General features: G+C 50.2%; 1 protein-coding gene across 1 annotated transcript in view; it reads right to left on the bottom strand.

Moving 5' to 3' along the window:
• STOM (stomatin) overlaps positions 1-18620 on the bottom strand; it is a 223892-nt gene that overhangs the window by 62079 nt on the left and 143193 nt on the right. The gene's annotated exons all lie outside the window — the stretch shown is intronic.

Here is an 18620-nt window from a genome sequence, read left to right as displayed (position 1 = left end):
ATAAGCTTTCGTGTTCCTTTGAATCGCGCGAGTGCCCATCCAACCTTTGTAACCATTGGGTACTGGAAAACTCAGTCACCTTTATTCCTAAGTAGACATTTAACTTACAATACAGAAATAAAGTGTCCTGTGTTAACTTGCCTGAGAGGGAGTCATCTGCACATAGCACAAACGAGATGTCATTCGTGAAAATGAGGAAACCAGAGTGAGCTCCATTTGAAGGCACATAGCTTCACCCGCCATCACCTGTTGAGTCAGCCTAGGATTCTCCTGGTCCTGCCCCTTTTTATGTGGCCGCCTACCAAGAGAAGTGACCTCATACGCGGATGAGCATGCCGTATCGCTTGGTGCAACTTCTAACGTTTGGGGACTATGTTGACTCTTTTTGAAACAGACTCCCCTTTGCTAGTTCCCGCCTCCTTTTCACACCCAGGGTGTGGGGTTGAGGAAAGGTGGAGAGAGAGTGCACATGGGCACATGTGTGAGCTTGACTTTGCACATGAGCATGTATAATTGTGACATTGTAAGCTCATGTGCAAAGCAGCCACTCATAGTCAGCCTCAGGTAAGGCTGCCCTCTACAATTCCTCAGATTGAAACCTGCACATTTCATTGGAGGACACTGCGTGGATGGCAGAATACAGCGCCCTGCACAATTCTCAAACATTAACAAAATGAATGCAGGTAAACCTGCACCATGTAGGTGCACGTATGTGTGCATGTTGATGTTTGCGTTTATGGATACACGTTGGACTACTGGGGTGATAAGTGCACACAAATATGCAATATTGGGGTTACACTGAGCCTGTAAGGCATGTCTCCTTTTTGGGTCTTGCCTAAGACAGGGCATGCGCTGTTTGTTGTGAGATATTTTGTTAGCTTGTAGTGGATTTAGAGCCCGCCTGTTACGGGTCATTGGCTGGCTTCATTGTTACTCTCATTTGCTTGCCGCTACTTTGTTGGTGCATGTGGGCTTCATTTCCCCTTGTTGTGCTTGTTCCAACCTAGGAGCATGGACCCATTTCTTGCAACTTTCCGCTGCTCTGCTTTCAAGCGGAACTTTTAAAAAAAAGTACTTTACAAGAGTGCATGTGTTTTCCAGCTGTCTTATTGATGTATGTATCCCCCTCCACCGCACTCGCTCATTTTGCATTTTTTCTGCCCATGTGCTTCACCCATGCCCTCCTCCGTGACCCCCTAAGGTGTTTTCCCACTTCCCACATTGCTTCTACGCCCATGTACTTCTACCCCCACACTGCGCTCGCTATTGCCCCATTGGTCCCTCTAAATTTCTCTCTCCCTCTTCGTTTGCTTCTCGCTGCAGTCCGTGTTTTTTCCCCGCACCCTCTGTGCTGCTTTACCCCACCCCCACCCACTCCTGTGTTGCTCCCTCCTTGGCGTTGCAACCCCGCTCTGTGGTTCTCCATCCTCCAAGTTACTTCCTTCTACCCAAACTACATTTTGTTTACCTATCCACCTATCCAACTCGGATTGGCAAACAAAAAGAAAAAAGCATGTGTCATTTTTGTAGGCGCGTGCCAGTGTGGCGTGTGCACCTATAAAATTATGCTGCCGGCGACATATAGGCTTTTTTTTTTTTTCTGAAAGCCATGCTGCAGAGCATGGTTTCTTGCTTACATGGTGATGTGGGGAGGAAGGAGGATATGGGGAAGGTATATGAATTAATCTTGCTAAGTGACTTGGGGCCATATGTATCATGCAAATTCGCAATCAGATAGGCTGAAATTTGCAGAATTTCGGCCTTTGCGAATGCGAATTTGCTAAATGGAATCTATGAAGCAAAACTGGTGCAAAATAAGGAATACATGACAACAAAAGAGTTCCAGAGGGTCAAGGACAAGGTGTGAGTCTATAGTGAGCAAAAAACAATCAGGAACTTAATTACCCCAAACCGACCGCTGAGGCGGTTCACAGTGACAACCCAGTGAATCATCAAGAATATAGTGGATGCTCAAAAGTACCCATCAGTCACCACTCGAGACCGCCCTTCATCATTTGGGATTTTCTGAAACCATCCATATAAATTGGCAGTATACAAACGTGAGGAGACTAGATGGTAAATAGTTCTCCCCCGCTGAATAGTAAAGGCATGGTTTGCCACTTCCTAAGACTGGTAAGTGGTAAGGCGTGGTGTGGCTGAGGGTGTGCAGTGCAAAATAACAAAAATAACGTGAGAAAATTAGAAAAATGTGTCTAAAATTGGATAAGGGAGCATGGAACAGACTTTATTGAGATAATGCTCGCTTTGCCAAATTTAAAAGTTATTATGTGAAGACAGTTTGAAAAATGCGCTGTCAAGAGATGGAACCAGGCCAACATGTTTCAGCAATTAACGGACATAGTTGTCCTTGCTTTCATCAGGACCTCATAACAATCAAATGCTACTGCACAAAATAAGGAATCACATAAATTGCGATTCCTTATTTTGCAATTGTATTTAAGGAATCGCAAATTTTGCGATTCCTTAAATGCAATGTATGTAGCAAAAAAAAATTGCAAAATGCCCTTAAGGAATCGCAAATTACCACCAACTTCTAGTTGGTGGTAAGTTGCGAATTCCTTGAAAAATGCACATTTTTGCATTTTTCAAAGTGCCATGTGACGCACATACATGCCCTTAGGGCATGTATGTGCGCCACATGTGCACCCATGCATATTTCAGGGGTGCAACAGGGTGTCCATCCTTGAAATTATTCTCAATTTGCGATTAGCAAATTGAGAATCGCAAATTGAGAATAACTTCCCATTCATTCCTATGGGCCTTCCTTAATTGCGATTCGCAATTTGCTAATTGCAATAAAGGAATTCTAAGGAATCGCAAAAAAAGTGCGATTTTGTACATACATACCCATTTGCGATTCTCAAATAGCGATTTCTTAAAAATCGCTATTTGAGAATCGCAAATGGGTATCTTGATACATATGGCCCTTGGTTCTTATTGCACACCTGCTGGCATGGTGCACTGTAAAAGATGCATGTGTGCTTTACAAGAAAGAAAACGCTCAGCACCAAGTTCCCAAAGTCTTTGCTCACGTTGTATTTTAATGTATTTACCTAAAGTACCTAAAGCGTTGTAGAAGTGCAAATTGAATAAAATACTAGACCGAATGATGTTTGTGCAGAGGCGTAACGCAAACGATGCACCCCCCTCCTCGCCAGGACTATTTCCAGAGCAGGCTTGGTAAACAGAAACACGAACGATGAATTGCAGGGATTACCCAGCATGAACAGGGAGCTTTGTTGTGTGTTGCTTGGGAACCAATAGACACAGCAAAGAGAATGCAGAGTCAATGGCAGAAGTGGAGCAGGCAACCAATCACTCCTCTGAGCAGTTCTTTAAAGGGGCTGCTGCTAAGTGCTTACAAACATGCTCCACTTGCTTTAGGAGATGCCAAATCCGGAGCAGAACACACAGGAGACATGTCCTCCACCAGAGAGATAGTCCTGTGAAGGAGGTTCAGCTTGTCAATCCTCTGGTTCAACATGTCCTGCAGAAAACTGCAGCAACCAGCTGTAAATAATAGGGACAATCAGCCTACGGGGTCTGTCACAAACGAAGCAGACATTTAAAGCTGGTTGTTATGGCATCCAGGGAATTTCGAAAACTGTCCTAGAATACCTCTGGTCTGTATGAGGCTTCTTAAATATGTGCATGATGGGGGTGGGAGCAGGAAGGGGCAAAAGTCACTTCCGATCCAAACCATACTTTTTCCCAGATCTTGAAAACATAAAAATTGTGCAATCTCATATCCTCCTCTAGACTTTTTATGACATCTGTCGTGTGGGGTTGGGTTTACTTCATGGAGTAGTATGTTAGCATTGGTACACCTTTATGTACCACCTATGCCATGTGTATTGTCTGGAACATTGAGCAGGTTCTGAGGGCTGCCGGTTGAGTCAATTACCAGCAATACTCTCTGACCTGTCTAGATGGCTCGGCTGCTGTGGGCTCTTTTTATTGGCAATTCAACAAGGACTTCTTCCAAGATGGTAGGTGTCCTCTCTGGATTATTTCTTAAACCGTTCTCCATCCACTATAAATTGGTCCCAAGAGTGGGATGCCTTCAGGAAGTTTCTACTGAGGAGGAATGGAAAGAAAATCAAAGGAGGAAAGATAAAGAAACCTGCTGGCAGGACAGAACTTGAGCCCACTGACAGCAATCAGCAAAATACTCGGGGAGCACTGGCACGCTTTGCCAAATTTGTTTGAGGCCTGAACTTTTTTTTTTTTTCTGTCACCGTTAACAACTTTTAGGCTGCACGAGGCATTGCTGGATCTGAAGCAGCGTTAACTGGCTGTGCGCCACGCCCCCACCTGCTTTGCTGATTTTTAGGTCGAGCCTAAACAGCGTTATCTTTACTTTGTAGGGTCTGACTCCTCCCACACTCTGGATTGGCTTTTCGGCTTATCTTTTAAAAAGCATACAGCCCAAATACAAAGACCTGTTCATCCAAGGCTCCTCTTTTTGAGGAGATTATATATATATATATATATATATATATATATATATATATATATATATATATATATATATATATATATATATATATATATATATATATACATACATACAGGGGTGTACCTTTAATAGTGTATCAAACACAGGTTACACCAATCTATGTGTTACCCTTACAAAAAATATGTGAAATGACAAGATGACACCTCACATGCGCACCACCACTCGAGCTTGCTGATTGGTACTCACCAGCTATGCTCACTTTTCTCATCATTGGTAATCATCTTGCCTTAAAAAATAAAGATCTGTCCCAAAAAATGTGTGCCAAAAATTATTCCACTGTGATGTGTATCTCACAATGGGGCTTTGCGGGGGGTGGCTGACCGGAGGGAGGCTCGCCCCCCCGGTGATTTTGGGGCCCCGGGAGGAAGGGGAGGGGAGGAATTTTAGCGGACACAGGAAGGGACTTTTGGGCTGGTTGGGCTGGTCGGCGGTTTTTGGGCTCCTTTTGGGCTGGGAGGGTTGATAAGCGGCCATTTTGGGTCACTGTGCACCATTTCATGGGACAGTGACCCAGCAGCCGGGGGCTCTGTTAATTTTGTGCGTAGTTTAGTTCTTAGGGTTGGTTTTGTGAGGGCAATTGTGTTTTTTAGAGCTCCTGAGGATAGCGGTAGGGATAGGGGGCGATAGCACGGGCTGTGGTGTAGAGGAGGTGGCGGGCTGACGGCGAGGTAACTGACGGATGGCGGCTGACGCGCTGTCTGATCCCCGGGTTCGGGAAGCGCTTCGACTTCTCGGCGAGGCGGGCAGGACGGACCTCCTGCGCAGCGACCTTAGGGTAAGGCCACTGCGGCGCGCTGCAGATGGCGCCGCGGCGGCAGTGGCGGCTTGCGAGCCGCCTAGGTCACGGGCGCGGAAGGGGGAGGGGGCGGGAGCGCCGAAGAGAGCAGCGCGCGGTGGCGGCGAAGAGGGGAGGGGGTCCGGGGCAACAACGCGGCGGCCGCAAGAAGGCGCCTTTGATGTTTGTGGCTGGCGCGGAGGGCCTGGGAGGGGCGGGGGGAGGCGGGGGGGTGCAGGGAGGAGCGCTGGGGAATAATGTAGAGGGTGAGGGAGTTGACGGGGGTGCAGGTAGGGAAATGGCGGCCCGCGGGGCGAAGCGCAGCAACAGGAGAGGGGGGGTGGGAGGGGGACAGGCGCTGAGAGAGGGAGAAGGAGGGGTGCATGGTCAGATGGAGGACGCGGAGGGGGCCGGGAAGGGGCCGGAGGGGGAGGAGGGAGGGGTGCCTGGGGGTGGGGCCGGCGGGGCAATGGGAGAGGGGGAGACAGGGGGGCGGGGAGTGACAGGGGGGGAATCGCCGCTTATGATTGAAGATTCGGAGGGGGGGAAGAGGATGGAGAAGGAGGTGCGGGCGAGCTGGGGGGGTGGGGATTCCGCAGATGAGGACATAGTTCCTCCCAGCAGGGGGGGGCTCTCCGCCGGGCGGGGGGCGGGGTGTGCGGCAAGGAGGGGGTGCGAGGGGTGGCAGAGGGGGGTCGACCGGGGGTCCGGGGATGCATCAGGGGTTGGGGGCGGACGGTGGATGGGGGAGAGTGCGGGGGGGGGTTCGGCGGGGGGGAATACGGGGCAGGTGGAGCGGCAGGGGGTAGCGGGGGGGAGATGCTGGGATGGGGTGAGTGTGGGGGTTCAGGGGGGGCGCGTGGGACGGGCAGGGCGGGGCGGGGAGCTGGGGGTGGGGGGGCGTCCAGCGCGGCGAGGAGGGCATTCCGCGGCGGGGGGAGAGGTGGCTGGGGAGGTAGCGGAGAGGGTTTTGCCCCGGCATGCTGGACTTCCCCGTTTTTCTCTTGGCAGGAGCAGTGGGGTAGGGGCTCGGGTGAGCAGCATGCGGCTCCACCCCGCCGAGTGGATGGGCCGGCTCTGCCTAGTACGGGCGGTCGCGCTCCAACGAGGGACCTTGTGTGGACAGATGACAGATGGCTGGGCCATAACTCTCCGACGCCCCCCTCCCGATGGGTCGATCCGGCCGCCGGGGGACGGGGATGGAGCAACGATGTGGCGGGTTACTCAGCTTACCACCAGGAGAGTAGGAGGAGAGTGAGTGTGGACTTAGGTACATTGATGACGGAGTGTAGGGACAAGGCAGGTCTAAGCAGGGTGTCCACAGGAAGGGTTTTGGATGACGGTGAAGGGAGTGTGGAGATGGAGTCAGAAGAGGAGGGGGAGCTCAGGGAGGCCGGGGGGGAGGTCAGTAATGTTGTTGGCAGTGTTTTGCAGGAATGCCCCCGGCAAGTGGTGCCGCGAGTGACGGCCCCCCCAGCGGAAATGGTTAGGCGGCGGGATCCGGTGCGGACGCCAGCCTTGACGCCAGGTAAGACCAGTACGGGGTCGGGGAGTGGCTTGGGCGCGCCTCATGGAGGCAAGGCGGGTGGAGGTAGGGCTGGCAGTTGCCAAGTGTCGGTGGGGACGGATGCTGTGGGAGGGGATGACGTGAGACTGGTGAAGGGTAGGTATGTGATAGATGCCGGGGTGTGTACAGAGGCGGACGGCGCGGCGTCGGTGAGTACGGGGCCGGGCGTGGTGTCTGGCGGGTCGGCGGCGGCGGGCGCAGGAGAGCTGCGAGGTTCCAGTCAAGAAGCTGCCGTACATGGGGGTGGCGAAGCCATTGGGGGCGCATTTGTCGATGGCAACTAGGGAGAAGATCTGGAAGGGGGAGTACGTGGAGATTTTAAAGTTGCTACACCGGGAATTGATGGCCAAGGAAGGTTCGAAGGAGGAGGAGCAGGAATTGGCGAGGCGGCCGAAAGTGCCGGTTACTATCGAGAATTGGTCGGCGGCTTTCTTGATATATGCGAGCGTGTACTGTGAGAAGTACCCGGACAGGGCAGTCGCGTTGTTTAAATACATGGATGTGGTGCAGCGGGCGCAAGTGACCTACGGGGGCAATGCTTGGTCGCATTACGATGAGGAGTTCCGGGCGCGCATGGCGTCCGACCCGGAGGCTAAGTGGGGGGAGTTGGACGCGGACCTGTATCAGCAGACGATGAGTGGGGCGAAATTTGGCCGCACTATCTACACGGCCAGTGGCTTGCCGCTGGCTCCTCCCCCCTTTTCGGCCCGCCCCACCCGTGGGGGGGTGGGGACGGGGGGAGCCGGGAGCAGTCCCGGCGTTGGGACCTGCTGGGATTTTAACAGGGGTTCCTGTCTCCGGCAGACGTGCCGCTTTAGGCATGAGTGCTCCGCTTGTGGAAAACGTCACCCGGAGGCGCGATGCTGGGGGCTTTGGGGAGGCCCCTCACAGGCTCCCGTGCCCGGCAGGGGGAGGGGGGGGAAGGGGGTGAGCGAGTACCCTGGGGAAAGGCTCATACACTGGTTAGGCTGGAACCTTTTTTGGAGGCGTATCCGCGGGCGGACGATGCGTCGGTGCTGCGTCGGGGTTTCAGGGAGGGTTTCCGTTTGGGGTACGAGGGTCCACGGATCGCTCGATGGGCTGAGAACCTGAAGTCCGTGAACGCACACATGGGTATCGTCCGGGAGAAGCTCTTCAAGGAAGTGAAAGAGGGGAGGATGGTGGGACCTTTCGAGGAAGCGCCGTTGACAGATTTGATCATTTCACCCATTGGAGTGGTCCCAAAGAAAGAGCAGGGTCAATTTCGCCTGATTCAGCATCTCTCATGGCCGGAGGGCGCGTTGGTGAACGACTTTATCTCGGCGGATTTGGCGTCGGTGTCATACTCGTCCGTGGACGTCGCGAGGAAGTTGGTGACGACGGCAGGTCGGGGGGCGCTCATGGCAAAATGCGATGTAAAATCGGCATTTCGGTTGCTGCCGGTTCATCCAGCTGATCATCAGTTGCTGGGGATCCAGCTTGATGGGCTCATTTTTGTCGATAGAGCGCTTCCAATGGGGTGCTCCGTGTCATGTGCTTTGTTCGAGCGTTTCAGCTCTTTTTTGCAGTGGGCTTTTTCCTGGCGCACAGGCTCTGAGGCGATAACGCATTACCTGGACGACTTCTTCCTGGTGGGTCGACCCGGTTCGACGGACTGCCAGCAACATCTGAGCAGTTTTACGGACCTGATGGGTTACCTGGGGGTTCCTTTGGCGCCAGAGAAGACGCAGGGGCCCAGCACGGTGCTGTCGTTCCTCGGGATTGAGCTCGATTCAGCGGCCATGGAAGCACGCCTACCGGAGGACAAGCGGGCGGCGATGGTGGAGTTGGTGAGGAGCATGTTGGCTAAGCCGAAGGTTTTGGTGCGAGAGGTTCAGGTGTTGCTGGGGCATTTGAACTTCGCGTGTCGCGTTGTGCGGGCGGGGCGGACCTTTTGTCGGCGGTTGGGATTGGCTTTGTCCGGTTTGTCGCTGCCACATCATCATGTGCGACTATCGGGGGGCGCGAGAGAAGATCTGAGCATGTGGTTGGCGTTTTTGGAGCGCTTTAACGGTGTTCCCATGGCGCCCCCGGAGGACTGGGATGTGACGATGTCATCGGACGCGGCGGGAGTCGGAGGTTTCGGACTCTCCTGGGCGGGCAGGTGGTGCGCGGAACAATGGCCGGAGCGGTGGCAGGCGGGGGGTAGGAGCATTGCCTTCTTGGAGTTGTTCCCGTTGGTGGTGGCTGTGACAGTGTGGGCGCGTGAGTTGGCGCACAGGCGTGTGTTGTTCAAGGTGGACAATATGTCGGTGGTGCAGGTGGTGAACCGGCAGTCTGCGAGGGAGCCCCAAGTGCTGAAGCTGATGCGCGTGTTCGTGTTGAGGTGCTTGGAACACAATATCTTGTTTCGGGCTCAGCATGTGCCGGGAGTGGACAATGACATTGCGGACGCTTTGTCTCGTTCACAGTGGCAGAGGTTCCATGGGCTAGCCACGGAGGCGGCGGCAGTCAAGAAGAAGGTGCCGGACGAGCTGTGGTTGGTGGGAGAGCGCGGGTCGTTCAGTTGGTGAGGTCGTCTATAGCAGCGTCCACGTGGAGGAGTTACGGACACGCCTGGCTGGAGTTTCTGCGTTTTGGAGCGGTAAGGCAGCGGGGAAAGTGGCGTCGGGAAGAGCAGGTGGTGCAATTCATGCTGGGGTTAATGGATTAATGGACAAAGGTCTGGCGAGGGTGACAATTGCGGGCAAACTGGCAGGTTTGGCGTTAATGGGCAAGCTTTGGTGGGGTTATGCCCCTTCGGCGGGAGAATTGGGAGGGCGTCTTTTAGAGGGTTGGGAGCGAGAGAGAGGGGCTCGGGCGCGGAGGAGACGACCGATTACAGAGGCGATGTTGGTGGGACTGGTGGGCTGTTTACCGGCAGTGTGCAGGGATCGGGAGGAGACGGTGCGGTTTTCCACATTGATGTCGTGGATGTATTTCGGGGCCTTTCGGGTGTCAGAGTTGGTGGGTTTGAAGGGGCGTACGGGGCTGACGTGGGGGGAAGTGGAGTTCCGAGGCAGGGAGGTCGCAGTGCGGCTTCAACGTTCCAAGACTGATCAGCGAGGGAGGGGTACTTGGGTGTTGCTGGGTCCTGGGGGATCGGAGGCGGTGTGTCCGGTGGCGTGGGGGAGACGGCTGGCGGACGGAGGGGTGCAGGTTGGGGCCGAAGTGTTCGGCAGGAGAGAGGCGGGGCGGGTGACGGCTGCGCAGTTGTTATGGGTCCTGCGGCACGCCCTGCGGTCTATGGGTGAGGATCCAAAAGACTTCGGGACGCATTCCTTTCGCATCGGGGCGGCGACGGAGGCGGCGCGAAAGGGTTGGGGGAAGGAAGAAATTAAACAGCTGGGGCGCTGGAAATCAGACTGTTATAAGACGTATGTCAGGTTGCGTGGGGTAGTGGTGGACTAAGCTGGATTTTGGATTTTCTGCTGACATATGTCTCTTTGCAGGTGCGGTGGCGGGGCCTACAGCGGCAGCAGTGTCTATATACGTGGTGGGCCATTCTTTTGTAAAGAGAGCGGAGAAGGCGGAGTGGGAAAAATACAGGAACCTTAACCTTGAATTAGATGAGCAGTTGTTTAGGTGTCATTGGAGGGGAAAAGGGGGCATGCGTTGGCACGAGTTGGTGCCGGTTTTGAATAACGTTGTGCGGGGAGGGGTGTGCCCGGATGTTTTGGTGGTTCATCTGGGGGAAAACGACCTGGTTCAGTGTAAGGGACTGGCACTGGTGAAACAGATGAGGAGGGATTTACTGGAGATCAAGAGGCAGTGGGCAGGGTGTTACGTCATATGGTCGGAATTTATACCCAGGAGATGTTGGAGGGGGGCAGAGAGACCAGGGGCTATTGACAGGACTAGGAGGAAGATTAACAGGGAGATGAGGGCCTTTTGTGAGAAGGAAGGGGTGGGTAGAATGGAGCACCCGGAACTGAGGTATGGGGCAGTATACTTTTTCATGGAGGATGGGGTACATTTGTCAAGATATGGGATGGAGCTGTATATTGTACAGCTGAAGGAGGCGTTGGACCGGGCAATAGGGGTGCAAAGGTATCCGAGGGAGCAGGGGTCCTAAGGGGGGGGTCGAAAGCGGTAAGGGGCTTTCGAGTGGCGCTTTTCCCTAGTTATAATGGGGGTGTAGGATAGGAGGAAGGAGCTTTACTGGTTGAAGGGGAGGGAGTGTACATATGGCAGATGTTAAAACAGTTGAGGCAGGCGTTTGGGTAACTGATGTTTATGATGTTGTCGGGGAACTGTTTAGGGGTGGGGGGATTGTTCAGGTATATGTATAATTAGTTAGGCCTAGTTTTGTACGGCAAAGGCCAAGGTTGGGGTATGTTTTCAGGATGCACCTGTTTTCCAATAAAAGCGGCCTTTATCACACCTTACATCTGTGTCCGGTCGGTTCTTCCCCTCCCCGTCTCCTGATGGGCCCCAATGGGGCTTTGCGGGGGGTGGCCGACCGGAGGGAGGCTCGCCCCCCCGGGGATTTTGGGGCCCCGGGAGGAAGGGGAGGGGAGGAATTTTAGCGGACACAGGAAGGGACTTTTGGGCTGGTTGGGCTGGTCGGCGGTTTTTGGGCTCCTTTTGGGCTGGGAGGGTTGATAAGCGGCCATTTTGGGTCACTGTGCACCATTTCATGGGACAGTGACCCAGCAGCCGGGGGCTCTGTTAATTTTGCCCACCCGCCCTCCCTTGAGATGGGGGGGGGGTTCTTTTTCTTCTCTTCAGGGTTGGGAAATAAGGGGTTTTTGTTGGTCGCAGGTGCTTTCTGTGTTAGGGTTGAAAATGTTGTCGCTGGGAGCAGGTGCTGGAGAGTTTTATGTAGGATGGCGCTTTTCCCTAGTTATAATGGCGGGGGGGTAGGATAGGAGGAAGGAGCTTTACTGGTTGAAGGGGAGGGAGTGTACATATGGCAGATGTTAAAACAGTTGAGGCAGGCGTTTGGGTAACTGATAAGGATGTTTATGATGTTGTCGGGGAACTGTTTAGGGGTGGGGGTGGGGGGATTGTTCAGGTATATGTATAATTAGTTAGGCCTAGTTTTGTACGGCAAAGGCCAAGGTTGGGGTATGTTTTCAGGATGCACCTGTTTTCCAATAAAAGCGGCCTTTATCACACCTTACATCTGTGTCCGGTCGGTTCTTCCCCTCCCCGTCTCCTGATGGGCCCCAACTACCACAAAGACAAGACCTAGTGAAAATAAAATTGAAATAAGTAGCACAATTACCAACTTTATTCTCTGATAGCATGCAAAAACAGATGTGTTTCTTAGGCAAACACGTCCAGCATGTTGTCCTAGGGCAATAACGACTCTTAAACGCATTTGTGAGAGAGTAGCCCATGACGCTGTACCTCGGGCACCAGAGTCATACAAAGAGGTGTCCGAGAAAGTGAAAGCACGGAATCAAAAGCAGCAGAAAGCGAGTCACTACGACAGCAGTCCGATATTTGACTTTCACTTTACTATAGTACAACCAAAAGCGCACGAGATCGCCTGGGTTCTAAGAATAAGCAGCGCCTTTCATCAGTGTGCTTGCTGCCATCATAAGAATGGAGATTCTCCCCCACAGAGTACTGTTATTTCATAGTAATATTTCCAGGACTGCCACTTCCTGCAGCCTTGTCACAGCCACCAGGATAATGTGCTGCATGGCTGAACACTTAGAAGGTGCCAAAGGAGAGACATATTGGCTATGACAATGCTTGTTTAATGAGGTGCTTGTGTTGTGTCTGGAGGAATTGTTTCTGGTGGCCCAACTCGTCCATTGTCCAGAGGCGAAGGGAGACCCGCCTTTATGACGTTTGCCTTTCTTTGGGGGCTTCACCTAGGGTTCTATATGAGGCTTCACCACATGACATTTGACGCAGCGTCAGGTCTCCAGGGGCCATATTGTATCAGGCTCAACTTGGTTTTGTGCACTGGAAATGCGTCTTTGCATGCAACTGCAACCCGTTTTTTTTCTTCTCTTCGTGGTGCTGCCATTTCAAAGCGTCTCAAAGCAAGTGCTTGCTATTTATTCCAGCATTAGGGAGAGAATTATTTAGCCTCTACCGCTTTAAAAAAATCCTGGCAAGCCTGACATTAAATGGAAAAAATGGTTGCGCATTTTTAAAAATTACATCACAGCCATTGCTGCTCTTGGTTTTTCACCCACCAGGAAAACTGCTTTGCTTTTCAAACTTAGCGACTACTGCAACACACTCTACACTGGCGTCACCCAAAAACAGCTGAGGAAAATTCCGAACGTACAAAAAGCCACAGCCAGACTGGTCTTCGACATTCCCCGCCGCAGCCACATAACACAACACCTCCAACAACTCCACTGGCTCCCAGTCAAGAAGAGAATCACCTTCAAGCACCTCACACATGCCTACAAACCACTCCATGACGCAGGACCAGCCTATCCGAACCACCGCCTCTCATTCCATGTACCCGCCAGGCAACTTCGCTACGCCCAACTTGTCCTGGCCACCATCCCACAGATTCACAAGACCAGAACCGGAGGAAGAACCTACTTCCTACCTCACCGCCAAGACCTGGAACACGATGTCCCTCCACCTCAGGCAATCCTCGTCGCTGACCGATTCAGGAAGGATCTCAAGACCTGGCTTTTCGACTGCCCCTCTACGTCCGGACGGATCAGCAGATCGCCTCCCCCCCAGCGCCTTGAGACCCTCACGGCTGAGTGGTCACGCTTTACAAACACCAGATTGATTGATCGAATCTTCTAGGGATTTATGGATAGGGTGTCTGATAATTTGTTTGTGGTTCCTGCTCCGAAAGCAGAGGGGACACCCTGGAATGAGCATTTGGAGGCCAAGGAGAGGCTGTGCAAACAGTATTCAGAGGAGCAGAGTGTCCTTCTTGAAAGACATAATTACTTTAAGTGCAAGTAGTCGTGCGAAAAGACAGTTGAGGAATACGTTGCTACATTGAGAGTTGTAGCGTCCAAATGCGAGTTTGAAAATTGTATTAACATTTACATAAGGGACCAGTGTGTGTTTAACCCCCTGGCTGCGGCCGGAATTCTGCGCCTGTGCGGCACATTCCGATCGCGGGCGTGCTCATGACGGCTCCCGGCCGTCATCAGCACACGCCCACCGTAACTGATGACGACCGGGAGCCGTCATCAGCACCGAAGGGGTTAACCCTTTCTCCAAAAAGGTGTAGGAAACTCTATTAACCTGTAGGAATCCCTCCCTTAAAGAAACTATTGATAATGCAAAGAGTATAGAGCGATCTATTTAAGAATGCAAGTTATATCATGTCAGAGGAGCAATCAGGGCGGTCTGTCACCAGTTAATTGCATATCTGAAGAGTCTTTGATTGGTGTTGTCAATAGAGGTAGCAAATTCAGGAGGGGATTCAGTTCTTGTTATAGGTGTGGTTTTAGGAACTACATCTGAAATAATCCTACACTTCCCCATATTGGTAAGAGGTGTAATCGCTGCAGGAAAATGGGTAATTTTCAGGGGGCTTGCAAGTGTTTTGGTCCTACATCTGACAAAATTAAAATGAGTAATGTGACTGTGAAGGACGCTTCAGCAGAAGCTCAAAAGTGTGTTAATAGATTTTCTAATCTGCTGCAACTATAAAAGCACCTGACTTTCAACTGCAAAAAGGGTTAAGGGACCTTTCTGTCTGGAGATGACAAATGATAAGACGCTCACAGTTATGGCAGATTCTGGTGTGCTGGTTACCATTCTAGCAGATTACACATTTTTCAAACTTTGGCCTCAAGTTACAATTCTCATTCAACCTGATATCAATCCCAAGGCGTTTGGTTAACAGGATGTGGATTTGTTGGACTATTTCTTATCCTCAGTTGAGTGTTAGGGTAGAGAAATTTGCACCAAGGTCTATGTGGCTGTGAAAGGACGGGGCATTATTGGTTGGATGGATTTAGCAAGAGTGGGCATTTATTTACGTCCTATGCATGAAGTACTTATTGTCTTGGGGCAAGTACCAATTTTGTTTATGGACATTCATTATTAAGTCTTTTGTGAAAACATTTCCAAGTGTCTTTAGCAATGCTATTGGTGCAGTGAGTGGTTTTGAACAGGTTATAAAGCTTAAGAAGAATGCTGTGCCGGTCAAACACAAAGTGTCACCTGTGTCCATGAGTGTAAGGGAGGATTTGAAGAAACTTCTGGAGAAACTCGCTTCTGAGGAGATCATCAGCTCCACGGATTCCTCAGAGTTGGTGTCCCCAGTCGTTCTCGCGCAGAAACAGTCCGCTGACTTAACTTGAGGTTATGTGTTGATCTCAGGTCACTTAACCAAAACATACTTGTGGATTGCCATCTCCTACCATGTATATGTGAAATGATTGCTTACATTGGTGATGCTAAGTTTTTCTCCACTATTGATCTTCATTCAGCGTACCACCAGATTGCTCTCGGTCTAGATTCTCAGCCTTTGACTACTTTTGTAACAACATATGGGGCTTACAAATATCTCAGACTGCCCTTCAGCCTTGCATCAGCAGCAAGTGTCTTCCAGAAAGTGATGGAATCACTTTTTAGTACTGAGACAGGTTCAAGCCTTCCAGTACGATGGATTAGTCTTCACTAAAATAGAGGGAGAACGTATGGTCGTTATGGACAGGGTTTTAAAAACTTTGGAGAACTGTGGTATGTATGATGGTTAAGTTGGAGAAATGCAATGAATACTTGGGTCACGTAATTTCACAATCTGGTATTCAACCTAAAGTTTGCTACATAGAGGCCATAACAAAATCACTCCCAGCCATGGATAAAGAGGCTTTGAGTTCCTTCCCGGGCCCTTGCGAGTATTACGCTTATTTTGCTCTTGGGTATGCCCTTTTAGTTCAACCTTTGTGACTGTTACTCAAAATAGGGACTACGTTTGAGTGGTTTGTGGAGATTAATGAGGCTTTTGAAAACAATAAGGAACCAGTCCTAAGTGCTTCCACAGTACAGCCATTTTAACCTGCTAGTAAATCGTTTATTGCCGTAGATGTAAAACTGAAAGGAATTGGAGCTCTATTTGGACAGTGGGTCTATGGAAAGGAAACCACAGTACCTTTTGCCTCCCGCACTCTGTCAGAGGCGGAGTTAAACTACAGTACAATTGAAAGGGAAGCACTTGCCTGTGTTTGGGCAGTGGACAAATTCAAGACTTAAATTGCGGGTACATCTTTTGATCTGTACACTGACCATAAACCCCTGATGTACCTGTTGAGTGGCAATGGGTTAGGTAAGGATTCTGCATGCCTAGTGAAGTTACTGTCAAAACTCCAAGAATATAATGTAAATGTCAAATATGTACAAGGGGGAGGAGACATTTTCAGGTGGACTGTTTGTCACGCTTACCGCTGCCCACTTCTAATGACCATATTCTGACTGATGAGGAATGTGTTGTGGCTGTGGTGGATGCAGTTGCCATGTATAACAGCATTATTTTTTAGTGTGAATGGGTTTCTGCTACTGCAGATGATGATGTTCTACATAACGTTTTTGATTTCAAGTGCGTTGATCAGCCGTAAGGAAAGTTGCCATCTGAGGAATTACGCAACTTTGAGCAAATTGCATCTGAATTATCTTGTGAAAATCAATTTACTTACAAGGTGATCAGGTTGTTCCTCCATGTGGTCTACGAGAACGCATAGTCTTGTTAGCTGATAATGGGCAGCTATGCATCGTGTAAAAAAGTTAAACCAGTGCTTTTGGTGGCTAGGGCTTGATAGATCTGTTTCAGCTCTAATCGATAAATGCCCACAATGAATTGTACTTCCCAGCAGTGGCTTAGCTATGGGGGAGGGGGCACTGGGGGCAGACCGCATGAGTTTTGGGGCTGGCAGCGGAACTACCCTACCCCAGCTTGTACCTGCAGCCGTATGAATAGCCAGCACCATCCGCTCTTTGATCAGGCCGCCTCGCAAACGCAGGGGCCGCCACGGGAGGCCTAAGTCCTAGCTACGCCACTGCTTCCCAGTCATAAATAGTTCCCCAAAGGGAGCTATTCAGGACTGGAAAGTCATCTTAGGAGCCCTGTCCCATTGTTTCCAGTGCCACTCCCTGCAGGTCCATGGGTCAAACTTGCAATGGATTATCCTCGGGACCCTTCAGCTTATTACTTACCGACCAGACATTCCCCATTGTGTTAGTAAACTACTTCTCGAAGTGGATCTATTATTATTTTGTGGACTCTCCCAGCACCAAGTCAGCTATACATTTTTTGAGGATAGTGTTTCTCATTGAAGGGTGTCCGCAATATCTTGTGACAGATAATGACAAGCATTTCGTGTTAAGGAAAATGTATAATTTAATTACTGATTTGGACATTAAACACTTGCAACTAGCATTGTTCTGTCCGTCCTTCAATGGTCTTGTTGAGAGTGTGAAGCACATTTTTAAAGAAGACATACAAATTGCCATTTCTGCTCACTTGGATGTAGGTACAAAGATTTGGGCGTACTTAACCACACCACACTCCACTACTGAAAAGTCACCTTTCAAAAGTTGAGGGGCAGAGAAGCTAGAACTAAACTTACACCAGGGTGCTTCTGGAAATGATGGCCAGACCTTGAGGGGAAGTAAAAAGGACCATTCCCTGAGAGCTAGGGTTTTGATGAAACTGAGCAAACAAAGAGTTGTATAATTGTAAGAAAGGTACACGTAATGTCGAAATTATTGTTAATAGTTGGGTTTTCATCAAAAGACCCACAAAGGTGATGAAAGGGGAGTATACATTTAGATATGGATACAGAGTGGTGAGTTGCACACGTGTGTAATCAGGTTTCTCCAAGTAAACCAAATTTCATGTACTCTCTCAATTAAACCTGCTCGGTGTGCTAGCTTCCTCTGCGCTCTGTCCACTTGCGCTGCAAACATGATAAGAACACAAGGGAACCGCATTTCGATTCCCATCAAGCTGCACAACCATTCGGAACGAATCCAATTAATTAAATCCATAAGACACCTTCTCCACAATTTTATCCTTTTCTGTTTATCCTTTGTACTCCTTAGTTTCCTTTAATTCATTTTACTCATTTCTGTTGTATTTCATCATTCTTCAAAAAAGCACAAGAACGCAGTATGCTTCCACGTTTCACGCTTTATTTTAAAAACACCCAATGCATTTCGGGTTATGAAACCCTTCTTCGGGGGTATCTCTATAAATTTACTCCACTTTTCAAAGTAGTCAGAACCAGTAAAGCCTCACTGCTTTTACAAAGCAGGGGGTGGTGGAACAGGGATAGTGTGGTTCCCATTTCTGATGCTCAAGGTGAGATTCACCATTACTTTGGCATGCGCGTTGGTGTATGTGACTCTATGCTGCCTACTGACGTGTGTGGTCCCGTCAAGGACATGGCTCAAGGTGTGAATGATCTTCCTAGATATTTGGAAGGTCATCCTGATCTAGCCCAAGGCCAAGTTTCTAACAGAACTTCTTTGGGAAAGAAGTTCGACTGTGGAAGAACTCGTAGTTCTAGAGCTGTGAAGTTATCTGTAAGGATACAGGATTTTGAATTGTTCCGATCTACACCATAAGTACTGCATGTTTCCAGGACTTTAGCATTGTTCACCAGTTAGGTTAACTTTTGCCTTTCAAGATGTGTTTTTAGTATTATGGTTTTAGCTCTTCATTTGTACATGAGAATTTTTCTCAATCTTCTTCTCTTCTTTCTTTGTGTATGGAAAGAGGAAGATGTAGTGTGGGTGGAGTTTACTACCTGGAGTTGTATGTTGGTACACCTATAAGTACCACCTAT

Source organism: Lissotriton helveticus, chromosome 5_1 (assembly GCF_964261635.1).
Source record: "Lissotriton helveticus chromosome 5_1, aLisHel1.1, whole genome shotgun sequence".
Classification (NCBI taxonomy): Eukaryota; Metazoa; Chordata; class Amphibia; order Caudata; family Salamandridae; genus Lissotriton; species Lissotriton helveticus.
The sequence above is the reverse complement of the archived record's forward strand: the minus strand, read 5'-3'. Positions and strand labels throughout refer to the sequence as shown.